We start from the raw sequence: 27,415 nt of genomic DNA on the forward strand, positions 1-27,415 counted from the left end.
CTTAAGGGCCTGAATTGTTTTGACGCTGTCAGTATAACAACAAAAACGCTAAGGCCAAATTATAGCTCCGAGTTAGCCAATTTCCATCACATAAGGACGCGAAGAAGTTCGAAAGAAATATATAAGGTTGTCAAAAAAGTCTTGCGGTATTTTTATTGAATTTTCAATTGTTCATAAAATTGGTTATAATAATGCGATTTAAGTCAAATATGCGCCGTTTTGTTCGATGACGAGTTCCCAACGAGATGCCAACTTCATAATGCCCTTCTTATAGAAGCTCGCTTCCCTATTGTCAAAAAACTCGGAGAGCCAATTTTCACAGGACTCTCTTGAGGACAACTTCCGACTACCAAGCTCGTTCGCCATGGACAGAAATAGGTGGTAATCACTTGGTGCGAGATCCGAACTATACGGTGGATGCAAAAGAACCTCCCATCCGAGCTTCTGGCGCGTCACCAAAGATGTGTGTGGCCTGGCGTTGTCCTGATGGAAGACAATTCGGCCTCTGTTGATCAAAGATGGCCTCTTCTGCATGAGTGCTGCATTAAAGCGGTCCAGTTGTTGGCAGTACAGGTCCGAATTGAGCGTTTGGCCATAGGGGAGCAGCTCATAGTGGATGATTCCCTGCCAATCCCACCAAACACACAGAAGAACCTTCCTGGCCGTCAATCCAGGCTTGGCCACCGTCTGGGCAGCTTCACCGCTTTTCGACCACAACCGTTTGCGCTTCAGGTTGTCGTAAGTGACCCACTTTTCATCGCCAGTCACCATCCGCTTCAAAAACGGGTCGATTTTGTTGCGATTCAGAAGCGATTCGCATGCATCCATACGGGCAAAAATGTTTTTTTGGGTCAAGTCGTGTGGCACCCATACATCGAGTTTCCTTTTGAATCCAAGCTTATTCAAATGGTTTATAACGGTTTGATGACTCATGCCCAGCTCTTGGCCGATGCTACGGCTGCTACTATGCCGGTCTCTTTCGATCAATTCAGCAATTTTATCGCAATTTTCGACGACAGGCCTTCCGGACCGTGGCGCATCTTCGATCACCTCTGCACCAGAACGAAAACGTTGAAACCATCGTTGTGCGGTGGAAATGGAAACTGTATCGGGTCCATAAACTGCACAAATTTTATTGGCAGCATGAGATGCATTTTTGCCTTTATCGTAGTAGTACTGTAAAATATGCCGTATTTTCTCTTTATTTTGCTCCAAGTTTGCGACGCTATAACTCACGAACGACTAAAAGCAAACAACAATTAATCAAACACGTGTTAGCACGTGAAAAGGGCTTTCCAAAAAGCTGTAGCGTGTACCGATGCGACGAATACAACTAGAACTACGCGCTTGCAAAGACAAGCTTGCGGAAATACCGCAAGACTTTTTTGCCAACCTTATAATATTTGCAAAATTCTCTAAGTACAAATAAAATATATTAACGGACAGACGGCGCCTGTTGAACACACCAAGTGAAGTGAAGTCGCCACAAATACTTGCCGTCTTCAACGTGCAAAGATCCAAAAATCTTCCGTAGAATCTTTCTCTCAAACACTTCAAGGTATGCCTCATCGGATATTGCCATCGACCAAGCTTCTGCGCCATACGTTAGGACGGGCATGTCGAGAGCCTTTTAGAGTGTTCGTTTTGTTCGTCGAGAGAGGACTTTTCCACTCATTTGCCTACTTAATTCAAAGTAACACTTGTTGGCAAGAGAGATTTTCCGTTGGATTTCAAGGCTGACATTGTCATTGGTGTTAATGCTGGTTTCTGGTAAAAGAAGTCTCTTACAACCTCAGAATCATGACTGTCAACAGTGACATGGGTGGCGATAGGCGAGTGCGTCGAATGTTTGTTTGATGACAGGAGGTACTTCGTTTTGTCTCCGTTCACCACCCACCAGACTCATTCGCTTTGCTTCTTTATCCAGTTTGGAAAAGGCAGAACTAAAAGCGCGGCTGTTAAGGAACGACCGTTGGCCCACCTTTATATAGTTTATCAATTAGCCCGAGGAACTCATCAATATCTTCTTTGTAATATTTATCTTCAGTTCATAGCAGAATAAATGGCCAATCTCATCTGAATTGAAGAGACCAAGGAAGGGTTTGTTTCTTCGTAAATTTCGTAGTTGGTACCATTTCGCTCAGCTGAATACCGTCAGCAACTTAGTGGGAGTTCTTCAAGCAATTACGTGGGTACATACATACATACATATATGTATTTTCCATAATTATTATATAATGAACTTTACTCATTAGATAAATACTAAAATCACGCTATTGTTTGAAATAGTGAAATTAAAATAAATATATTTTTGCTTCGTATCAAAGATCTCCAATTAACTCATCAGCCTTACCAACAGCTTTAAAACCAACTAAAATACTATGAAAGATCGTGTCGTCTTAACGTCATGTTGTCGACATTGTTGACAACACTCAAATGTTGTTTGCACTGAGTTGCCCACCCCGCTATCTCTCCCGCATATATGTATGTGAAGTTGTTGTGTTCAAATGCCGGCAATATGCAAACCCAACGATTACATTCGCAAACCAACAAACAGGTCTCCGCCAACAGCTGTCTAGAACAGCACCAGCAATAACAACTCTTAACTGCACAAGCAGCAACAAAAGCGAGTAAGAATAGACAAAAGTACAACAGTGATAATGATGATTACTTGAGCCGATGATCAGCTCCATTCGATCGATTTGAATGTGCCGAACAAAAAGGTGGGGGACGATGAGCGCGGACATGAACGAACTAGGCAGAGCAGTGCGCAAATGGGCACTGTGCTGCGCTTGGCTAAGCCGAGTTGATGATTTTCCAACCGTCAAAGTGGAGCTCAGTTTAATTGCGGCAACTTGTAACGTTGGACGTGCGAAGCGGAAGAAGCTACCAAAAGGCAACGTTAAAGCGCGCGTGAAAAAATATTTATTTCAACTAAGCTAGCTTGTTGTACATACTCATACATGTGCATATAGTAATTCGTATTGGTCGTGTATTGAAGAAATGAGAATTGTATAGAATTTTTTGAATTTTAAAAAGTGTGGGAAAACCACGAAAATCAGTTAGTAGTTGAGGTTGGCAAAATTTTAAGTGAATTTACTACGAAAAATAAACTTGCGAAATAATATTTACTTATAAGGCATTCCAGTGTAGAGCTACTATGCTTCAGTAGAGTGTAACAGCGTGTGAAACTTTGGACGCCACAAAGCGGCGGAAAGGCAAATGCAACAGCTTTAGTAGTTGACTTAAGATTGGACTCCGGTGCAGTGGCGAAAAAAAGTAATAAAAACAAAAACAAAAAATATAAATTAAACGGCCAACTGAGAACCTGAAAAACGAAAAACGGAAAACAAAACAAAAGCAAAAAAGAGTGTAAATTAGGGTGTGCAATTGATAGTGAATTTAGTGTGAACGCACATTTTTACATACATACACACATACTTATTAGGTACGTGCATGCACTACGTTAAGCTAAAGGAAACCAATAGTTTATTTTGGTAAGCTTGTTTGGTATGTTTTTGTTGCATATGAAATTACATTTCAAGTTTCGTTATTTACTTTTTTTAATTTTTTTTATTTAATATTACGAAATAAATATTTAGATTTACATTTCAAGTTTCGTTATATACTTTTTTTAATTTTTTTATTTAATATTTCGAAATAAATATTTAGATTTGCGTTCAAGTTGGGGTCAAATTGAGAATTAAAGCATCTCAAATATCTGGTGTTGCTTGTAACAGTACCTTCAATGACGATTTATAGCATTCCAAGCAAAAGGGAATTTCTTACACATATAAAGGGGCTCTTAATTGGGGCATAACACATTCTTATTTAAAAAAATTTATTCCTGGTAAGGTAAATTTAGATATGAAAGTTCAATAAAGCTTTTATGATTTCTACGAGCGACGATCAATACTTTAAAACCAATATTCCACCACTCTTCTACATATAATTACCCAGATAACAGCAATTTCACGTTCAGTAATTCGAATCGAAGCTCCTATAACATTGTGAGCTTATTGGTTTAAAACAATGACTTAATAAACCTTATAGAAAGAGGTCCCATGCGACAATACCATTGCCGAATTTTCTCTGCAATAGATCAATTGTTTGGCTAGCTGGATGACAGGTGGTACCATCTTGTTGGATCTTTATATCACTAATCTATTCCACTCTCAAAGTCTATTCCATTCTCTCCCAATTACACCTCCGGCATGAGTTGCACCTCTGAAATTGATTTTTTGATGAAACTTTTCAGGATTTCCTTGAGACGTTTGCGGATTCCAGAGCTCCGATGTTATTTTGAACTTGCATGGTTGTAGGGAAAATACCTATATGCAAAATTCGTTACAACGGGAACTAGGGGTTTTTTGAGTTTTGCTTTAGCTCAGTTTAATTTGATGTTCTTAAGGCTGCGTTGTTTTCGTTACTTCGTCACTTGAACAGGAACTTCCAGTAGCCAATACAAGGGTTGAGATGGGGCAGTTATTGTTATCGAAAATTATGATAGAACATGCGCTGTTAAAGTTGAGTTTTAATAATTTGCAAGCGTTCACGTTCGTGAACTTCAGCACAATAAGAGTGTAAACCTTGAATGGCGTCTTCACATTGCCAAGTTACAAAAAAAATTCTAAATTGGAAAAATTTAAATATAACAATTGCAATCAAATGAAATGGTATCCACCAGTTTGTCCCACGCATATAAATTTGTCGTAAGGAATACCATATTTTAAAAAGTTGTATTTGAACAGGTACATATTTGCAAATTAAAATTTGGTACCGATTTTGAGAATTAGTTCTTTACTTGTTTAAATTCATTTTTTATACAATATAAAAATATTTTTTTTATTCTCAGATTTTTTTTCAATAGGCTGTTATTATATACTTACTTATATATTATTATATATTATTAAAAAAATATACTAACGGTACTAATGTTATACATACAATTATAATCTGCCTGAAAACCTATTTTTTTTTTTAATCAAAGTTCAATGAAACATTTTTTTTGCTTGTTGGGTTCTGCTTAAAGCCAATATTAGCACATTCGTCATTTATTAATTACATTCGCTTTGCAATTATGAATGTTTTATTTTATGTTTTTGTTTATACATAATTTACATATATTTTGTAACGCATCACACGTTCGAAAACCATAAGCTGGAATGGGCAGCACTGCTGCTTTAGTACAGTGTGGCAAACAGGCTATTAATCCCCCGCTTGGAATATTTCGATAGACACATTTGCACCAAGTGAAACTAACCAGATTTACAGCAATTTCGTAAGGAAGATATTTATACAGCTTTGTTTCCTTTTTTCTAACTTGTAGATGAATGTGTAAATATATTTTAGGATGGAATAAGAAGATTTATGGAGTCAATTTAGAAATATGTATTTATATCTGAGTTACAATAGTTTGTAAGCAGTAAATTACGATTTCAATTTCTTTTTATATTTTTAATTCATTAATTTTTTTTATTATTTAGGATTACTTTTTTGAGGCAATTACCATAAAATAAAAAGGTTTTGCCGGACTTATCTGCCGAACGGAGGGTTAAAATACTTAGTCTTGCCATAAATTCTGTGAAAAATTTTACAATGGCCGTATTCAACAAATTTGTAGAAAAAAGTTCCGTTATTTTTGGCTTTGTACGTATGCATTATGCATATACAGGGTGCGCCATCTTTTATGTCGGTATGAAAACATTGAATAACTCAGAAAAAAACAACGGATTTGCATAAGTGAGGTATTTTTATTTGTTTTGGTTATTTACAATTTACTAAAACTATTTTATGAATACAAACTGCGATCTTTTTTCTGCGTTTGCCATCACCTTGCCAAGCATTTCGGGTTTTATAGCGTCTTTCGGTTCTTTCGGTGTAAAGCGATCCGTGGTTGAAATTGTACTGAATTGACGTATCGAAAAGATGTATGTTGGAATCGATCGGTTGATAAATGACAAAGTTATTCAGCGCTTACATACCGACATAAAAGATGGCGCACCCTGTATTTATTTATTTCATAAAATTCAAGAGATATTTAATTGCCATACATCTAGACTCAGAGATCTGATTACTAAAAATCTATTGATTTAAAAACAAATAAATCAAGATAGGTTATGTGCGTATCGAGTTATCAAGACGATTTTATATGTGGAAAACGCCGACTACTTTGAATGTAAAGTTCGTTTTTTTAAATTTGTAATGCGTTTTATAATATCATACCTCACAGAAATAAGTATCTATGTTAAGTTTTTTATACCGATATCTTTGTTGATAGTAACGGTACATTTTTGTTTGGTATGCCAAAGTCTGTAGGTATGTGCAATCAGAGATCAGTATTGATTTGGCAAGCATAGAGAGCAAGTTATCAAAAAATGTTGTGTTATTTGCATTGGTATCATAAAGAAAAATGTAAGTAAAATAGATTAATTCTTTTGAACAAAGAATAATTGAATTATTGATGGGTTAATCTATAGAATGCCACGTGGAAGACATTTATCCGATGAAAACCGTGTTCTGATTAAAGGGCTAAGCGAAAATGGCAAAATTATTTATGAAATTGCTGCTAGAGTAAATCGACATAGGAATACCATCAGTAATTTTCTTAAAAATCCAGAAACATATGGTCAACTCAAACGAAGTGGCAGGTCAACTAACATCGGCAGCAGATGCAAACGAGAAATTCGTCGTCTGGCTGCTCAAAAAGAAATATCTTGCAAGAAAATCAAACACCATTTAAGTCTTAAGGTCACCGATAGACGAATACATCAAATTGTGGTCGAGGACGGAACACTTAAATATTGTTTGCGGGAGCCGGTATCAAGACTATTAGCACGCCACATTAAGGCTCGTTTAGCATTTGCCGGAAAATATAAATTTTCGCTTTCGGACATGGTGGGAAGTCTCCAATTTGTTTTATTCCGACAAGAACCAACGCAGAATTCTATGTTGAAATATTAGAGGATGTTCCCATTGAGTTTGCGGGAAACGTATACGGAGACGACTGGACTTTCCAGCAAGACAATGCCCCAAACCGTACGGCTTGTTTAACTAAGGCCTTCCTAACGTCAAGAAAAATTTCAGTTCAGGATTGGCCAGCACTAAGTCCCGATTTAAACTCAATTAGCGACCTCTGGGGAATATTTTCGGCTCTTATTTATAAAAATGGTTAGTACTTTGAGACAATCAAAGACCTAAAGGTGCTTTAGTGGAAGAGTGGGATAAGATAGGTGATTAAACTCTTCAAAACTTGGCAGACTCTAAGCAAAAGCGTATAAATGATGACATTTCTCAAAATGAAAAACATATTAATTATTAGAAAAACGAAAGTTATAGAAACGTTGAAAAAAATAGTAAAGAAAGGCCAATGCACATATACTTACTCATTTATACTCAAGTTATTTTCATTTCTCTTTTATTTAATTTAATAAGTTTAGTCAAGTTTAATTTTTGTTGTATAATTTTTTGTTGCTATTTTTCCTGAATATATAATTATTAAAATTATTGGTTGAACCTTTCTCCTGCTTCTTTATAGTTTTTCATTTGAAAATACCCTTGCGCATATACTTATTTCTGTGAGGTATATTATATATATTTATTCCTTTTACTCCATAGTGAAGCATAGGGCTACAACAAAACTCTTAAATCTGTCCCTGTCCAATGACATTCTTTTAATTTCATTCCAGTTCATTTCACTTAATGTTATCTCCTTCTCTAGCTGTCTTCTCCAAGTATGCGCTGGGCGTCCCCTTCTGCGTGATCCCTGTGGGTTCCATTCAATGGCTTGCCTCGTGATATCTTGTGCGGGTTTTCTGAGCGTATGGCCGATCCAGTTCCACTTTCTTTTCAGAATATTTGTTTTGATGAGCGTATGGTTCGTCAGCTCCCACAGTCGTTGGATATAGTTTCTGGCCACCTTATCTTTAGTATACGCCTAAGGCATCGATTTGTAAAAGATTGCATGCGTTGTATTAGCCGTGGCGCAGCATTCCATGTTTCACATCCGTATAGTAAAACGGATATGACGTTGGAATTAAATATTTTTAGTTTGGTGCCACGCGACAAGAATGAGGAGCTCCAGATGTTTTTCAATTGACCGAATGCTTGCAGCGACTTATTTATTCTGTTTTCAATGTCTTCCGCACAGCCGCCAGAGGTTGAGATAATGCATCCTAGGTAGCAGAAACTTTGAACTTCCTCTAAAGGTGTTGAGTTTAGTAGGAATGGGCGCGTGTTGTTTGCATTTATGCGCATGGCCTTGGTTTTAGAGACATTGATGTTGAGTCCCACTTTCGATGCCAGTGTCGATATCGATTTGAGTTTTCGTGCCATGTCGTCGTAGTTGTGCGCAAGGATGCAAATATCGTCGGCGTAATCGAGGTCGTTTAAGGATCCACGAAGACCCCATGTGATGCCTCTCTGATTAGCAAGAGCCTGACCTAAAATGGCGTCAAGGACAATGTTAAAGAGAGTTGGAGAGAGCGAGCAACCTTGTTTTACTCCAGCTTTAACAATTATTGGCTCGCTTAGCTGTCCTTCATGTAGGATTCGGCAGCGTGCGTCCGTATATAAGTTTATAATGAGATTAATCATTCTTTCGGGAATGCCTTTGCATCGGAGCGCGGCCCAAATAGCGTCGTGGCGAAGAGTATCGAATGCCTTAGCAAAGTCGATAAATATTAAATAAAGCGGTGACCGATATTCCACGCTTTGCTCCACTATTACCCGAAGGCTGTTTACGTGGTCAACACATGATCGGCGTGGCCTGAAGCCCGCTTGTTCTTCACGAAATATTGATGTCGAGTAAGCTTCGTGGATTCGTTTATTTATAATATGGGCAATGATTTTATTAACGCTGCATATAAGTGTAATTCCTCTCCAATTAGTACATTGCGAGAGATCGCCTTTTTTGGAATTTTTATTATAACTCCTTCCTTAAGCTCGCCTGGAAGGTGCCCGTCTGACCAGAAGCGTTCGATGATAGGTTGAACGAGCTTAGCACTAGTAATTGGGTCTGCCTTTAATAGTTCTGCTGCGACGTTATCAATGCCAGGCGCCTTATTGGCTTTTAATGTTGTTATTGCATCTGCAATTTCTTTCATGGAGGGGCACTGCGTCCGAACGCTATCGTTATCAGCGTGTCTAGCGCAATTGCATTGTAAATTGCTGCTTCCATCAGTGTTGGAGAGTAGAGTTTTGTTAAAGTTTTCCCAGACTTTGAGTTGGTCGTTACTTGAGCTGGCAAGCGAACCATTCTCGTCTCGGATTGGCTTACTAGTGGTAGACGGGCGGTTCCTTAGCTGCTTCACTGTTTTATACAAGTCCCTGCTGCGGTGTGTCTCGCTTGCGGCCTGTGCTTCTTTAGCAATGTTTTCGATTCGTCTTCTTTTGTCGCAACGCGCGCTTCTTTTAACCATGCGATTTAGTAAGTTGTGTTTTCTCTGCGAATCAAGCTTCGCACTTCGAGTTCTAGCGGTATTGATTGCGGCTTTGGAAGCTTTCCGTTGTTGAATAAGATTCCAAGTTTCGTCGGATATCCATTCTTTTGGGTTTGTTTTGATGTAACCAATGTGGTTGTTAGCAGCAGTTATAAAAATGTTTTTAATACCGGGCCAGTGATCACGCGACTCACCAGGGTTGTTTCTTTCAGCTGACTTCGGAGCATCAGTGTATGCGTTTGCCACTTCGGCCACCTTCAACTGCGATACATTGTGCCTTCGCGTTTGTTTATTCTCCCTCTTGACTGCTGCTACTTTAAGACGTAGGGTAGCCAAAATAAGGTGGTGGTCGCTTCCTATATCTGCGCCTCGCTTGTTCTTTACATCGAGCAGTGAGCCTCTCCATTTTTTGCTGATCAGAATATGGTCAATTTGGTTTTCCGTGTGCGAGTCCGGCGACACCCAAGTCACTTTGTGTATGTGCTTATGGGGAAATAACGTGCCACCAATAACCAGATTATTAGTAGTGCACATTTCGGTGAGCATACAGCCATTTTCAGTTATTCTGCCAATGCCGTGAACTCCCATGACATTTTGTAGCGATGTGTTGTCGTTTCCAACTTGGGCATTGAAGTCGCCTAGAATAATGACGATGTCGCCCTTTCGGACACTTGACTGTGAGGTATATTAAGTCATCATTAATTTGTTTTTAAATAAATTCTTGAATAGAACTTGAAATATATTGTAAAGTGAAACTCTTAAGTGGAATATATTTATAATTTTTTCTTAATTTGCAAAGAGTGTACCCTGCGGGACAAATTGTGTGGCAAATTGATGTACGAGAAAAAATATTTTTTTGTTTTATTTCACATTCTATAGACATATACAAGCCGGTGCAAAATTAATTATCCAATTTTGTTTTTGAACAACTTTTTTTTATAAGTAAAACATGATTTTGAGTGATGTAAATATCAATTTACACAAATACACGATATTTCTGCTTAGTTCCATATTTTGGCTCGGAAACCCAAGTATATGAAAATATGTATGAATACGCAAATATGAACACATGGCGATCATTGTTTGCAAAACGAGACAAATATTAGTGAATTTTAAATTACCATTGGACACTACCGCAACTAGTGTCTGTTGTTTCAGCTCCTGGATAAATATTTTTTACTATAAATATTTGTGAAATTGATATTTAAACATTTTCAATTCAAAATTATTCTATAAAGTATTTGATGTACAAGATTTAAGGTGCATATGTAAAAGTCTGCCAGCTGAGGAGCAATATTTAATATTTTTGAGACATAATTTTAGTTACAAATTTTAAATTTTTTTACTGGAAAATATGACTTTGACGCTTACTGCCTTTTTGGGTGTTTGGCCGAGCCCTTTTTCTTATTTGTGATGTGCGACTTGATGTTGTTCCACGAATGGAGGGGCTTACAGCTTTAAACCGACACCGAATAGCAGATATTTTTTATGAGGACTTTATTCATGGCAGAAATACACTCGGAGGTTTGTCATTGCCATACTGGTGTTGATAGTTCAAAGATATTCCTTCATTTTGTGGGAAAACCTCAAGATGGAAAACTCCAAAAATAGGAGGAGGAGCTCGGCGAAACACCCAAAAGGAGTGTAATTACACTTATATATATTTTTTTAACTTCTTTTTTGTTGGTTCATTAGGACTGCTTTGCTAAAAATTGCTATTAAACGAGGATTTAACGGTTCAATATAAATCAAATTTTTTTGGTTATAATCTGCAAATTAAGTAATTTCTTACTTAATTATTTGTTTTCGTCAACACTAAAAGCCATAAATATCGCGAGTTAGTTGTTCCACCTTAATGCTGGCCAGCAGTCCCTTGAGTAAATAGCAGTCAACAGCAAGATTGCGTAATAAATTCCGCCACACGGCAACTTTAAATAGATTTGAGTGAATTTATCGAATTCTAGGAATATCAGTTGAAATGAACGTGACTCTACCAACTTCTTTCATCATTCAAGCAAACTAATCGCCACAGCAACATTTTATTTAAGCCGATATTTATATTCTGCCACACTCGTAAAAAAACTTTATCACTGTTATGCAAAAACGAAGTAACAATTAAAAAACTTGTTTGTACCCTATGATCTGAAAGTACCGGGAATGTTTAAACGGCAAGCAATGATTGTGGCTTAACATCTTCGGGATATGATTTCAACGAGACTTTGAAGTAGTTTTTAGAAAAAGAATTAGCGAGGGAACTTAGGATTAGTGGTTTTTTTTCCTAGTAATCCTGGGCACTTTGAAAGTTATTAGATAAGAAAGATTTCTATACATTGCACGCGCCGCTTTTACAAAGCTTCAATCTACTTGATTTGTGCGATTGCGGTGGCCAATTCAAAGGTATACCACTTTTTCACGAAGTGCACTTTTTAACGTGCATTTTTTTAGTACAACGTGATTTTTAGCTTTTGCTAAGTATGTATTCAGTGCATTCGATTTATTGTACAGAAATACCAGTAAACAATCTTCTTTCTCCAATTTTTTTAACAGGCACCCTGGCGTGAGTTTGACAGGCACCCAGGTGTGTAATAGTGTGAGTGCTTGGTAGTTTTGCTTGAGCGTATTGGCGGGGTTGCTATGCAAAAATAAGATCTTTGACTTTGAAAATTTACAATAGCAAATATTTTTAATATATTTCTTAGGTAAATATATACAGCTTTTTCATTGAGAAACATCTAAATTTGTAGACACTTTTTAGAATTTCTGATACGATTTTCTAAGAATTTAATAACTTTTTATGCCACCAAACTAAAAATTGTTTTCAATATATGGAGTGTTTTTTTGAAAAGCTTGAGAAATTGAAATACTAGTACAAAATAGAAATATTGTTGGATTTTTTCAGGGCATTTATTTTTTGAATATGATATCCGGCGTATGTTCGCTATGATTTTCCCAATAAATCCGAATAACAAATCCAATTTGTGCTGAGCAAAAATGCGACGCAAACGATGGTCATTTGGCTTCAATTGGTGCACGAGCTGTAATTTATAGGCTCGCGGCCGCCGTAGCTGAATGGGTTGGTGCGTGACGACCATTCGGAATTCAGAGAGAACGTGGTTCGAATCTCAGTGAAAGACCAACATGAAGAAACAAATTTTTCTAATAGCGGTCACCCCTCGACAGGCAATGGCAAACCTCCAAGTGCATTTCTGCCATGAAAAAAGGTCCTCATAAAAAATATCTGCCGTTCGGCGTCGGCGTGAAACTGTAAGCCCCACCATTTGAGAAACAACATCAAGACGCGCGCCACAAATAGGAGGAGAAGCTTGGCCAAACACCCAAAAAGGGTGTAGGCGCCAATTATATATATATGTATATGTGAGCCAAGAACCTTACGAAAGACAAGTTAAGAACAACGACAAATCGACGTCTTTTCAACATTTCGCTCTATGAACTCGCGAACAGATTAATTTTTTAAAAATTAAATTTTCGCAATTTAAAAGTGTTTTCTGGCGCTAAACAATTCATGATGACTTGCCAAACTGGGTTGCCCCTTTCAGCTGTCAAACCACAGTCAGCTGTCAAAAGAGAGGTCTCATGCAGCTAAGAAACACCCATGCATACATATGCAAGTTACAGTGCACATTTTCGATTTTCACATTTGAATTTTAAGATTTGGCGTATTAAGAGGCTGATAGTAGAATTTTCCCACAAATATTTTTGTAGTACATTTTTTGTAGTACAGTCCGCTATATTCCTCTGTTAGGTGCATTTTTAGCACTTTCCCGAAAAAGAGACAAAAAAGACACATCTATTGAGTAGTTAGAGAGTTAAATTTTCCACAAAAAAGTTTCTCGTTTTTTGCTGTACAACTGCTGAACACATTATATATCTAAAGTGTAAAGATCACATAGTTTCCTATGCCGATTTATCATAAAAATGTGCCGAAGTGTGAAAGTTAGGCCCCCGCCTCAAATAAATTTCAGATGTAAACGGTCAAGTCCCCGAATGTCGTATATTTTCTTATTATCTCTACCAGGATCCATTGCCGGAACTTTCTTATTTTGAAAAACCATTATTTTGTCGTACAGTGTACACGTACGTATAATAAGCAAGAAATACTGTATGCGTTTTGATCATGCCATTGTGCAATGTAACGCCACCGTACGCATAGAAAAAAGTGAAACCGGATTTGTTGTTGGTTCAGCTATGCAGCATATATACAAGTAATGTACGTACAGGCATATTATAAAAGAGAAACAGGCATATCGATCAAACGACGCGTCACCTATTCACTGCACTTCCTCACACCGCACTTGCCATTTACAATGCCCCACATTTTCATAAATTAACACAACATACAAATATAGACCAGACGCGCTAGAGTGGCTACTCGCCAGCGGCTACTCATCCAACGATTCAGGTATCTGTGTTTTTAAAGCTGTGTTTTAGCGCTACATGCATCTGATTATTTGTTATTGATTCTTCAGCGTGGGGCGAGCTACTTTTATTTCACCAACTCTATTCCTGTTTGTTTGTCATTTTAACTCCATGAAGAGCATTTAGAATTATTTCATATTATCTGTTTTAAATATGCCCAAGTATCGAATGCACTAAAACTTATTTATTGAGTTTTATAATTTCTCAAATAATCAGAGAAAATAAACAGCAATTAACTTGTGTGTAGAGAAATATGTTAAGCCATAAAACAAATGCTACTTGGCAATGAATCAAAATGAACTGGTAGTGAGTAAGTTATTGAATGGCGCAGCAGGCTGTTTAATCGGCTCACACATCACCTCATACGAGTACCTACATCACTTGAGTAACCAAGCAGTTCGAAGTGGCTACATATGCAGTTACAAAAAAATTTTATCAGATGATAACGATCGTCGATAATTAGCCAATCCGTCAAAAGAAATAAAAAATTTACTTTTGAAAAATTTTCAGCACAACAAAAGTGCCTTCTTAAAATATTAAACAGCTGAAGCGACTTTTTTGCTTAATTTAGTATCAGAGCTAATGCACATATTAATTAATTGCAATTAAACCTTCAAATAAGCTGAAAAGACCGCAACCGCGAGCGAATCGACTGAATGTCACAACACAAATATCAAGGTGCTTTAAGAAGCTTAAATAATAATTATAATTATAAAAGTGAACAGCAAAGTGATTTAGAAAATGCTCAAACACAAAAACAAAGATTTAACAATAAAAAGTACCTTATATAATAACCAGTTTGATTTTGCATTTTTAATATATTATTTGGAAATTATTAATGTGTTTGCATATTTTTTTCTTTTGAAATTCATAAACACCAAATAGAAATTATATTTTTTATAAAACCAGATTGAATTACAGTTTTTTGTTGCTCTTTTAGAACTTCTAAAGTAATTTGCTATTTAGAAGTCGACTAATACACACATACATATGTAAATACAGGGTGCATAAGGTAGTTGGCGTTGCCATAGCCTTAACCACATAAATCCGCTGATTAAACCAACCTTTGGACCACACTGTAATCGATTAGAGGTGACATGACATAATGTCGAATTCATAACCGTAACCGTACAGACCAATTGAATTTGGGTCTTTGCTACATCGTGGCATACAGGGTTTGATTGAAAAGTAATGAGCCTTCCCGCGCGGAGCGTCTGCCAAGCGATCAACCGAATCGGCTGGTGGGGGAAAATGATCGTTGAACCTTCCCCTTCCACTAGAAACCGGTCCCGGTTCGCTGGCAACAGTGGTGCCGTCAACATCGCTCCACGCGTGAAAGCTGTTTTAAAAGTGTGTTAGGATTTTGCAGTGGCGAAAATGCAGCGGTCGTTGGAGCAACGTTACTCGATCAAATTTTGCGTACAGCTAAACAGTTTGTACCTCCAGGAAGCACTGTAAATGCGGCATTTTACAAAGAAGTGCTCCTACGGCTGAAAAAGCGCGTCGCCCGGGTTCAGCCCGACCTCGTCAACAATTGGGCCCTTTATCACGACAATGCGCCGGCGCACACCGCCTTCCTCTGCACCTCTGCACCTCTGCACTGGCCAAGATGAGGGTTCTGGTGCTTCCCCACCCACCTTACAGCCCAGACCTGTCCCCTCCGGACTTCTTATTGTTCCCGCGCCTGAAAAGAAAGCTGAAGGGGAGGCGTTTCGTCTCCATCGAGGCGATCCAAAAAGCTGTGACAGCCGAATTTAACGCGATTCCGGGGGATGAGTTCAAAAAAATGTTTCCTGCAGTGGAAGGACCGCTACCAGCGGTGTATTGACGCTCAAGGGTCCTATTTTGAAGAATATTAGTTGTATAAGCCAAAAGGTTTAATAAAACTGCTAAAAAAAAATAAGGCTCATTACTTTTCAATCAAACCCTGTAAAATGTCACTATATTAATGAATAAATTATTAATTTTCTCGTCACTGCTTATGTTGTTATGTTTTCTTTAGTTTCTGCACATTTGAAATGAACAAATGAATGGCAATATATGTAAATATCGACGTCTGTCTGTGGCTATGGCACCAATAATAGATGACAGTAGATATTGTCATGGTTAAGATACGTTTAATGGTTATGGAGTTATGTTATGGCAACTCTAATTTAATCTTAACTTTCTGCAAGCATTATTTTTAGCTTTTTCTCAGATGAGCCATGGAGGACTACAACTTAACTCAAGAAGTGAATAGACACACAGTTATTGTTGCTTTATTTGCAAGTCACACCGATTTAGAAATTTCTAATTTTTCTAAGTGTGCTCGTTTATTTGTTCATAAGGTTTACAGTGAATTGGAAGCATCAAGCGGCGATGTAGAATCTGTTGCAAAACGTAGAAAACACGAGAAACGTTGTGACAGTGTCCGATCTGCAGAATTTATACAACAAGTGCAAGCGATAATTGACCAGAATGCTTCAAAATCAATGAGGGAGCTTTAATATTTCTGAGGGTCTTTTTCGCCGAGTTGCCCATGGAGGTCTCCGGTATAAATGCTACGTTATGCGCAGAAGACAGTTTATGTCGAAGCAAACACGAGAACAGCGTGTTATGTGATCAAGACGCCTTCTAAATAAAATTAAACACTCGGAAGTGCCTGGAATGTTAAAGTTTTTTTCTGAAGAAAAAACTTTGACCAAGAGTAACCGCAGAATGACAGATGGCTCGAAGTGTCCAGTCACTGTTATGTTTTTAAGTATTGTCAGCAACAGAGGACATGTAGGTATTGCGATCGCACTTCTTTAATCAAGGTTTTCGAGTGAATTTTACTGCATATATCGAGGTTCTAGAGACAGTAGTGAAATACTGGGTTGCTAGTGTGCGTGGTGTTAGCCCATACAACTTTGAGCACCATTCCTTCACACAAAGCGATGGCAACACAAGATTCGTTGTCTGAAAATTTCCATGACCACATAACACCGAACTTATGGTCGCCTAACTCCCCAGACCTTAATCCCCTGGATTACTACGTATGAGCTGTAGTTGAGCCTGAAACCAATAAGCTTAGTAAAAACACTTTATTTTCTTTGAAGGCTGCAATTAATATCTTTATGATCAATATGAATAAGGAGGATTGGTGAAGTCTCATTAAATTTTATTCAAAATAAAAGCTAATTAATTTTGCTCTAAAGCTGCCCTCAAATAACGTACGCACCCTGTATATACATATGTAAATGGCGCATACATTCTTTGCTGGGTGTTTGGCCGAGCGCCTCCTCCAATGGTGTGCGTTTGATGTTCTTCCACATACATATACTTGTATATTTACATACCTTCATACATATGAATGAAACTATTTCTCAGCTGGTGATAACGTTACTGTAGGTTTTTTTACAAAATTCAAATTTTTTGTAAGAGCTCATAAACATATGCGTATTTGTAAACAATAGACTCTAGAACATTTATTGACTAACCTACAGACTTTTATTTAAATCAATAGTATTGCGTAATATCGTAACACCGAATTCTAATATGATTTCATCAATTTTGTACTACATCATAATTTACAGAAAATATTAGTCAAAAAACGCAATTTAAATACATACACAAATTTCACAATTCATAGTTCGTAAAAAAATGTAGCTGAATTTCGGGAGTTATTCGAAAATTAAACCAATGCTTTGTTCACTTGCAATCTTTTAGTTAGAATCCATTCATAACAATAGCAGAGAATGTTAATGTATTAATGTCATTAACATTTTCTGATAATAGAACATCAAAGCCCAATGCTAATTCCATATTGTTGTACCAGAGAATGTTATTTAACAGCAACCGCTAATATCAACTGTAAGTGGACATGTAATTAACATTTAGCTGCACGAGCTAATAAAATCAGAAGCTAACATAAGCATAAAACATAATTTTTGCAAAGCCCTCTCGGAGAAATTTCCTTCTCTTCAATTACCACTAATTTGATCATGCAGTGTACAGTGTACAGTTGCAGTTCATCTCTAAGCAAAATTTGCCACAATGTTCACAAAGAGCTTCCCAATTTATCTGATTTCGCCTTTTTAATTGAAGCTCTTAAGGCTGCAATGCTTTCCGTATTTCGACCAGTGCGTAATTTCACAGGCATACACACTATCTATTAAAAGTAGTGCACATACTCTATTTGATGGGATTTGAAAGGATTCGGAAGTAATTTTTAATAACTTTAACTTCTCATAGACGAACTGCTACTACGAACTGATATTTGCCAGATCACATACAAGTTGAAGTGTGCGTTTGTATTTGCATAAAAAGTTTTATGCCTCAATCAAAAATCCTCGTCAAACAGCTTCCCATTGTTTGACATTTTTTACATACATTATGTATTCATTCTTATATAAGACTTACTTTGTTCTCAAAATTGGTAAATTTCTGTATCCAAATTCAGGTTCAGCGTCTCATAATGCATTAAAAGCTGTTAATCACTTCCGAGTGGTAAAAAACAAAAAAAAAAAAAAAATGTACCGCAGGGTAATTAGTAACTTTTCTTTGCACTGTGTTTTTTATGCTGAGTCAGATTTCCTAAAGCTGCTGTAGAGTATTCTTTCGAGTTTGCATAGTTTTCAATTTGTATAAAATAAGATGGCGAAATTTAAACATTCATTTTTGCATCAATATGCATTACGTAAAGTTTTTGACAGGAAGTAACTAAAAAAAACAAACACGCTTGGCCAGATTTCATTGTTGGTCATACCAGATACATGCATAGATAAATAGGTATAAAGAATTATGTGAAACAAAATTATTTTCTAAAAAATTATAAATATATAAATTATATAAATTAAATAACACTGCTGAATAGCCATTAGTTATTGTAGCTGGTTTAGCAACAAATTGGTTTAGTATGAAAGCAATTTAGATTATTCTCATGGTCAGACTTTTTCTAGCAAAGCGTTCGCTTCAGTGGGAAAATTTGTTGTTATTTAAAAATAAAAAAAAAGTCACGTAATTTTTTTTTAAACGAGGCACTCCCAAGCACATTCCCGTTAAAGCATAATTTAAAATTTTATCGATTACTATGAATTTATCTGAATAGTAAACAGTTTCTTGTGTAAGAAAGATTAAAGCAGTGCACCTTCTATGAAATTTTAGTTCGTGTACTACAGAGTAACATCTTGGGTTCCTTACCATCTCATATGCGATCTGCCTACAGTTCAATTAGAGCGAGTGTTCCCACTGAGTCTCTTGACGATGATAGTACTGTGCTATTCAGTAGTAAATACTTTTCGGTTTTTGGTTTCTCAAAAACTCTAACGAACCTAGAAAAGATCATTCGCTAGCTCAAAATAAAAGTTCAATGAAACAACATCTGCCCAGAAAGCTTGCACTCCAATCGAGACAACTATCCATCCATATGAGTACAACTGAATGAAGCTAACATATCGCAGAGCAACGATAGCAAATATCCTGGTATGCCGCAATAGAAGATTAGCAGGAGAACTCATATATTTTCCAAGCCTTACACTCAGAAACTCAAATGTAATGACCCTTCGAAATGAGACTCCTAATTATTAATTGATAATTAACCACTCATATATTCAATGTTATAAGCATAAAACATACAAATGTATATGGAGTTGTGATGTACAGTAGAAATTGAAATATTGCTAAGATATCAATAATCCTCTGAGTGCTATGAAATTATTCTTACAACCAATGCCAACGGCATCTTAGCATTTTTCTTGCAAATGCAGAAATAAAAAAAATGCCACTTCCTGAGACTTACGTCACGCCATCCCACTTAGAACTGAATGCACATCCTACTCAAACACTTTCAACCGACTCAAGATAACGTTAACAAACGATTTTCTTCATTCATTATGCAAGTGAAGTATTTTATGGCCTTTGTCACATATCTAAACAATAAAGTGAGCTTTACTAACCAATCAGAAAAACTATTCCTAATTTTAACATTAAGTGCCGTTTAACTGTATTCGTTCTTTCAACTGGCTGACTAAGATGAATTTGCTAGATCTGAAACTATGGCAAGGATGGAGGAGTTGCTGCGAGCCACTTTGCTTTTTTTCATGTACATCACCTTAATTAATTGTAAATGTCCTGCACTAAGCAGAAAGAAGCTGCACCACCTTAGTGATATTGCCGTGCATCCATATAAATTGTGGAACAATAAGCCTCTGAAAGTACCTACTATAAATAAATGGGGGCTAGTTGGAAAACGGTCCTTATACGCACAAATAATGTGAGTATCTAAAATTCACTACACTCACTCACAAAAAGCGCCCCTTAGTCAAACCTCCCACCATAGTAGTAGTTCTTTCTGAAAATAATATAAAAAGGCCGTAAACTATATTTTCATCAAATCGAGTATAACCTCTAAATAAACCTTTACTCAAAATTATAGCATTGCATTGGAATTAACGGTAATATAAACGTTGAAAAATCCCCAACTAGACGTAACCCTGTTCTGGTTAAATTTACAATCAGTTATTTCATTCTCCTATAATGTAACAAAAATATTATTTAGAGTATTTTTGAGACTGAATCCTCTTGAATCACCGCTCGCAATGCGCGATGTACTCAAAATACCATGCGTCCATAATACCTTGCGTCGGCAAGACTTTTACTGTTTGTTCTAATGAAAAGGAATGTTACAGGATTATCAAAAAGAGGAGAACAATCCATGAGGAACAGCGTACAAGATCGCTCAATAACACTAAACAGGCCACCCCAACATGCCCAGGAGAGCTCATTCGAGAAAGTAACCTGTGATGAAGTCCTAGAAGCTGCCACAAGTGTCGAGGATGATAAGTCGCCAGCGGAATCCGAAATTTGATTTTGAAAGTGGCTGTTAATAATTGGACGCCATCGTTTTTGAATCTGTTTAACAAATGCCTATTTGAAGAAACTTTTCCATTAGTTTGCAAGAGAAACGCGGTAGACCTCCCTCGAAACCTTTCACTTACATGCCAATTTCCAAGCTCGACTCAGTGGGGAAAGTTTTAGAGCGAGTTATATGCAACCGCCTCGAGATAGAGGGGCAAGCTAAAGGAGGTATATCCAATAACCAGCTGGGTTTTAGAAAAGCTATGCTCGTTGGCTCGAAGGATCCAAGCAATACTGCTTAATTGGTACCCTGGATATCAAAAACGCTTTCAACACGGGTAGTTGAGAAATGATTGTAGATACACTGGATGGTATAGGAATATTCTTCTATCTAAGAAGACTCACACAAAGCTATTTTCAGGACTGTTTGTTGGAATATATTATATGTAAAACCTCAACAGGCAGGAAAAATCGCTTTGTCACAGACGGAAGCCTTCAAGGCTTCGTACTGGATCCCTTGTTGTGAAACATTATGTACGACGGGGTCCTCCGTCTCAAGATATTCAGAGGAATCGAAATAAGCGCTTTTTCATACGACATCGCCGTGATTGGAACAACGGAATATTTAAGTGATATTTGTGACACAGTAGAGGTTGTACAGACGTGGCTTTTAAAAAATGGTTTTCAGCTCGCGGAGTTGTAAACGAAGGCGGTTCTCCTCTCTGGCAGTAAGAAGTTGGGGGAAGTTAAAATTTGAGTTGGCGAACTCAGAGTCACGGCTGTACCAGCTACTAAGTACCTTGGTATTATGCTAGATAAAAAACTTTCATTTAAAACCCACCTGGCGTATGATAACAAAAAAACTTCAGCGACAGTAGCAGTGTTATCGCAGATAATGCACACACAGAGGTATGCAAGAGTAACTGATACCGTTTAATACCTACTTGACCTAGATGAATTACTTTGCTTAAAGATATAATGCAATATATATTATATTTTTAAGTATTTAATTGCCATCGAAAGTCGTGTAATCAAATTAAGGATTTTCGTATCAAAACAATGTAATGTGTGTGCAAGATGTATATATTATCAGGCTTTTGTTTGTACTCAGAAATAAGCTTTTGAAATCTTATCATATCAGCGCTTAGCCTCAAGCACTTCATTATTATTGTATTTTAGCTCTTCACTAGCGATTTGTAGTGTCTATTTGTTGGGCGCGTTGATAGCATAAATTTCTGCTCATCTATACAAGACCTTCGATAGCTCAGTTGGTAGAGCGGTGGACTGTAGAGTGTACTAGAAATTAAGCAGAAATCCATAGGTCGCTGGTTCAAATCCGGCTCGAAGGAGTTACAACTTTTTATGTAATTATTTTGTTTTTTGTTTTTTCTAAATAATTCCTACATGGTTGACTTCTTGTTTGCATCTAACCTATTTAACCCTCCGATGTTCGGTGCCTTATGATGCGGTAAGTGCATCATAAGGGTCTGGCCAGACCCATACAAATAATGTAAGCAATACGGTTTTAAAAATAATTTTATTTATTTATTTGAACGGATTAGTATTAATTACGAAAGGCAATTGGGTTTACAACTATATAGTTGCATGGAATGTTCATTAAGACATATGGGACGATTACATTTGCTGCAGTTATAACGAGTTTTACGTCGCTTTTTAGAAGAAGAAGAACCGTGTTGAAGCAACTTAAGCATATGATTGTTGCTGTGCTGCATCTGATGTCGATGGACAAGATTCCGCTATCTAAAAGTAGCGAAATAATTTATTTTAAATTAGTAAATATGAATACATGCATACACATATCTTTATACGCGGAGATATATGTAGGTGTGTATATAATTCATACTCACCTTGATATTGAAAAGATTCATTGCTTGTCTTATATTAGCAAACCTCCATACTAATGGGTTAGTCGCCCGTTTCGTCATATGTGGGATAACTAGCTGCCGTGCCAATTCAATGATAAATGAGCGCCTCTTATCACTCTGCTTTGCCGGATTCAGCTCGTCATAGATGATGAATGAGGCCAAACCGGCAATATCAAGCATATTATAAAACATTGCCAGTGGCCAACGGTTTGTCGAGCGTTTGCACGAATAGACAGTCAACATTTGATCCATTGTATCTAGCCCCGCTTTAAATTTATTGTAGTCCAAAATTTGATCTGGCTTGAATCCTTTCAATGGATCGGTGCTTTGACGGTAATGGGCAGTGGATAACATAATTACTGGCTTTTTCGGCTTTGCCATATACGAGCACAGAGCGATATTATTATTGTGATAACAATCTTACGTTACCGACGAAAGCCACTCTACGATCCATCACCATTTCTGCCAAGTTGTATGTTGAAAAAAAATTGTCAGCATAAACAGTCCTACCGCTGTCCATATAATTTTCCATCAATTTCATGACGACCCGTTCACCTTGGTTCGTTTCTCGCTGGCCACGTGGTGGTTTTCCGGTATAAACTATACCTTTCAAAGGGTAGTTTGAAACAGAGTCACAAATCCACCACACTTCATGCCTTATTTTGCCGGCTTACTCGGAATATATTGGGTGAATCGAGTGCGCCCACGATATGGAAATAACTGTTCATCGACGGTTACATGACAATCCGGAGTGTATGCTTTCTCTAAATTGGCCATCAGCGTGAGCCATACATCGTCCAGGGCAGCAGATTTGCTTTGCTTCAACCTCTCAGCAAGAGTACCACTGTAATCGAAACGGATGAAAGTAGTTAAGCTCTTGAACCGATTGAATGACATAGTGGCCTTATAAATTGGCATATTGTAACTGGCCCACAATTCTTTCGCTGGCTGAGAATTCGAGTGGAATACACCAGCAATAAGTAGCATCCCAAAAAAAGCATACATTTCGTCTTCTTTAGCCATTATCCAAGAACGCTGGTTATTACTGGGATGATTTTCATTCCATAGACGAAACGCTTCAACGGCTTTTCTGTTGGTTTCCCGCACAATGATACTTACGATTTCAGGAGACAGCAATATCTTGAAAAGAGCTTTATGACGCGGTGACGCTCCTCGTAGTGGCCCTTTACGAGTAAAAGTTGTAACATTGTGACAACAAGGCCTTCCAGGTGGTGGAGGATTTGAATTCCACATCTTACCATCTTTCGACCTGTATATAAGGCCATGGGTAATAGATGTGCTGCATGACTGCATTGTGGTTGAAGCCTGAAGGGCGATAGCTTCTCTATACAAATTCTCAATATCATCATGGTTTTCATCCAGAACAGCCTCTAACTCGATTTCCTGTTCTATATCTGATGCTTCACCGAAGTCATCTTCATCTGGAAAATATTCATCATCTTCTACGTCGCCACTTGTTTCAAATGGATCGGACTCCTGTCCCATAATTTCTTCAATTTGTGCCTAAAGTCGCTGACGTTCTTCCGGACTCATAATTGCTGCACTTAGCTTGCGAAGCAAATGCGTCATCACATCAACTTCATCCATATTTACTTGTTCCATTTTATTAAAAAAAAAACACGTCCCACTAATTAAAAACACGTATTCACTTTAATTTTCAAATGTCAACTAAAAAATTATCTCTGCCGCTGCCTCCGCTAACAGTTTAGTTGTTTACACCTAACGGTTAACCAATTTACATGAGAAGCTTATATGGGTCTGCACAGACCCATGTGAGCTTTATTAACGAAATTAGTTTAAAGTTATTATTTTTACAACAAATATAGCAAAAATCTTAATTTTGCTACTTCATTGTGTTTAGCACACTACATTTTAGGAAGTCATGGACTAAGAAGCCTCAGATATTAAAAATAAAAGATCTACATACATTTAAAGATCGAATGGGTCTGGCCAGACCCATATGAACATCGGAGGGTTAATTGTTTGTTGTAAAATTTTCTACAAGTGTTTTCACAATAGCGCATTTACCATATATGGGTTTTCATGACATTTGTTTTTATGCCCGCTGCTAGTGCACTTATACATTTAAGGTATTTAAGAAAAATATTTAATATGCCAGCTTGCCTACTTAATAATTTAAGTGAACATTTTATTCAACTAATGAAATTATATGGTGCAATTAGCACATCTGTACTTTTGTGTGACATTTTTAGAATATACTGGATGCATCTGTATGTATGTGTTTAGGTGGAAATGTGTCTGTGAATAAATATTGACAGTAGCCCCTTTAAGGTATCATAATTGCACAGGTGCTGAAATCGTAGACTAATGCCCTTTATCTGCCCGTTTGCCAAGCAGTTCTGTCCTTGACTCGCGCAAACAAACTTGAAGTGTGTTGTAAAATATACCTGTATACATACTTATATAGTTACACTAAACCTAATAGAGAGAAAAATGATAAATAAATAATTAATAAATATGTAATAAATAATTTTATGAAAACGATTATAATTTTACGTGTAAGGAAATGTAGCACAAATCAGTATATCGGGTATTTTTTTAAAGCTTGAGCACTTAAAATGATAATACAAAATATAAATATTCTTGGAATGAGTTTTTTATTATAATCTCATATTTTCACGTCATTTATATTTTTTAATATGATATTCGGCATATGGCTCCGAGTTCGGTCAGTCCAATTTTTGACCACTCTTTCCAATAAATGTGGCCGTATGGCGTCAATGGTGTGTTGAATATTGGCTTTCAATTTTTCAAAAGTTGCTGCTTTGTCTGCATTAACTAATGACTTAAAATAACCAAATAAAAAGTAGTTCACAGGCGTTAAATCGCACGAACGAACGCAGCCAGCGAAGAGGAGAACTTTTGGAAAGAAATTTGTCACCAAATTGATTTTGCTTGATTGTTAAGCGTGCTCTATGCACTCCACTAACCGATTTATTTTCTTCAAAGTAAATTTTCACAATTTGGAAGTTGGTTATTATGGCGTTCATCGATTCATGATGACTTTCCAAACCTTACTGAACAGAAATGTCAACACGGTAGGACATTCTCAGTTGTCAAACCATAGTTATCGATATCGATAGTTCTCATGGAGCTAAAAAACCACGCTATATTTAATTATTTTTTGAAATTTGCACTTGCACTACACGAATATATTCATACGCACATACTTTAATTATAAAATTTATGCAAATATTTGTACTATGTATGCACGTAGCGTCATAGCCGCTGCCACCGGTTAAATAAACAAATAAAACCATTTTTTTTGTAATCAGTCAGTCCATAAGCCACTGGTTGGCTACTTAGGCTGCAAAGCTTCCACACGTCTAATCAGCCGATAAGGCAGTCGCCCCGTCGGCTATGTGCGTTCGTTCGCCAGCCGCATACGATGGGCTATGGAAAGTGAATGTTATTTTTATTATTGTTATCGTTTTCCCTTTTTTCGACTTTTCGCTTTTCTTTCGATATGTTCTCATTATCATTTCAACACGCGCCTCTTTTTTTACATTTTTCTTTTGCTTATAATTTTTCGTCACAACACTAAAACTTAGGCATTGAGATATGACGGAGGGAAAGAGCGTTCGCTGCTTTGAATTTGTCTTCCGCATGCTAATTTTTCTGCGTGCTCGCAATATTTATTTGCCTTGCCTCTATACTTGGCTTTGTTGTGTTTTTATTTTACTTTGAATTATTAGCTATTTCGATTTTAAATTTGTTTGCAATTACGGCTTTAAAATACATATCTGCATACTTGTGCCAATGTGGCTATAGCAGGTTTTGGTTTTTTTGGGTCAATAAATTCTGATATTTCGCAGACAAATTTAATACTTTTATTCAGCTTTTATTAAAATTCAAACTACGGCAGCCTTTAGTGGAAGTGATGGGTAAAATTGAAATTGAAATTAATTTAATTTTATATTGCTTCTTAAATATTATACAACACAAAATGTGTGCTAGAGGATTTTTCGAAAGATGTAGGCCACGTTTTTCTTAAAATAACATTTTTCAAAATAGCTGGGACGGAATCACAAAAACACAGTAACTGGTTGCTCTTAAATTTTTATACAACATCAATTGCACCAATCTAGACTAGACATTCTTATATTTATCACAGCTGTTGTTCTAGAAGGAAATAAATATTTTAACTTAATTCTAGTTCAGGCTGTAGCATCAGGTCCGCTTGGTTAAGCATTTAATTTCCGGTTAAAAGTTCAGATGTGATTTTGGCATCGTTGGGCCAACAACAAAGTCAACAAGTTCGCTGCTAGTGAATTACTAGCGGTCACAGCAAAGCCGTTCTCCATACGCCAGTGTATCACCGCTGATCACAACGAAAATCAATCCTCTGGTATCAGCCATCTTTATGAATTCAATTGTATGATTCATTAATTTTGTTTGAAGTTATATGGTCCAATTGCTTCATTTTCTATGGAATAAAAAATGCTTTCTTTTAATAGATATATGCCAAATTTAAAAATTTCTTTATATCCTTTCCACTGTAGAGATATAATCGAAATTGTAGAGATCTGGGATCTGTAGAGATAGAAATGTGTCTCCGGTGATATATTATCACCTCAGGAAGGGGTTTTCATGTTCAATGGATTAAAAACCATCAAAAAAAAAAACCTATTCTAGTTTTATATAGGGTGATGAGGTAAGAACGATAGGAAATAAGTTTGAATTAAACAACACTTCAAATGCTCGTCTCGGCTCTGCTAACAGTGCTTCAAGCGGCCGGCCCAATTTTGGATGATTCGGTTCTGGTTATTGGCGAGCGGCGAGCGGCGCTGTTTC

At 36.9% G+C, this 27,415-nt stretch overlaps 1 protein-coding gene and 1 non-coding gene across 4 annotated transcripts in view; both read left to right on the forward strand.

Moving 5' to 3' along the window:
- The first annotated feature begins 2,836 nt into the window (after positions 1-2,836).
- The window catches only part of LOC129239646 (ATP-binding cassette sub-family A member 13), a 103,026-nt gene continuing 78,447 nt past the window's right edge, over positions 2,837-27,415 (forward strand). The window contains exon 1 of one of the 3 annotated variants that reach the window (XM_054875309.1): positions 2,837-3,510. The gene's annotated coding sequence lies outside the window, so the exon portion shown is untranslated. The remainder of the gene's footprint in view (positions 3,511-27,415) is intronic. The other 2 variants (XM_054875308.1, XM_054875311.1) reach the window with 2 other exon arrangements.
- Positions 21,947-22,042, forward strand: Trnay-gua (transfer RNA tyrosine (anticodon GUA)). Its single transcript has 2 exons — positions 21,947-21,983; positions 22,007-22,042. It is a non-coding gene; the product is annotated as a tRNA-Tyr (tRNA).

This window comes from Anastrepha obliqua, chromosome 2 (assembly GCF_027943255.1).
Source record: "Anastrepha obliqua isolate idAnaObli1 chromosome 2, idAnaObli1_1.0, whole genome shotgun sequence".
Lineage (NCBI taxonomy): Eukaryota > Metazoa > Arthropoda > Insecta > Diptera > Tephritidae > Anastrepha > Anastrepha obliqua.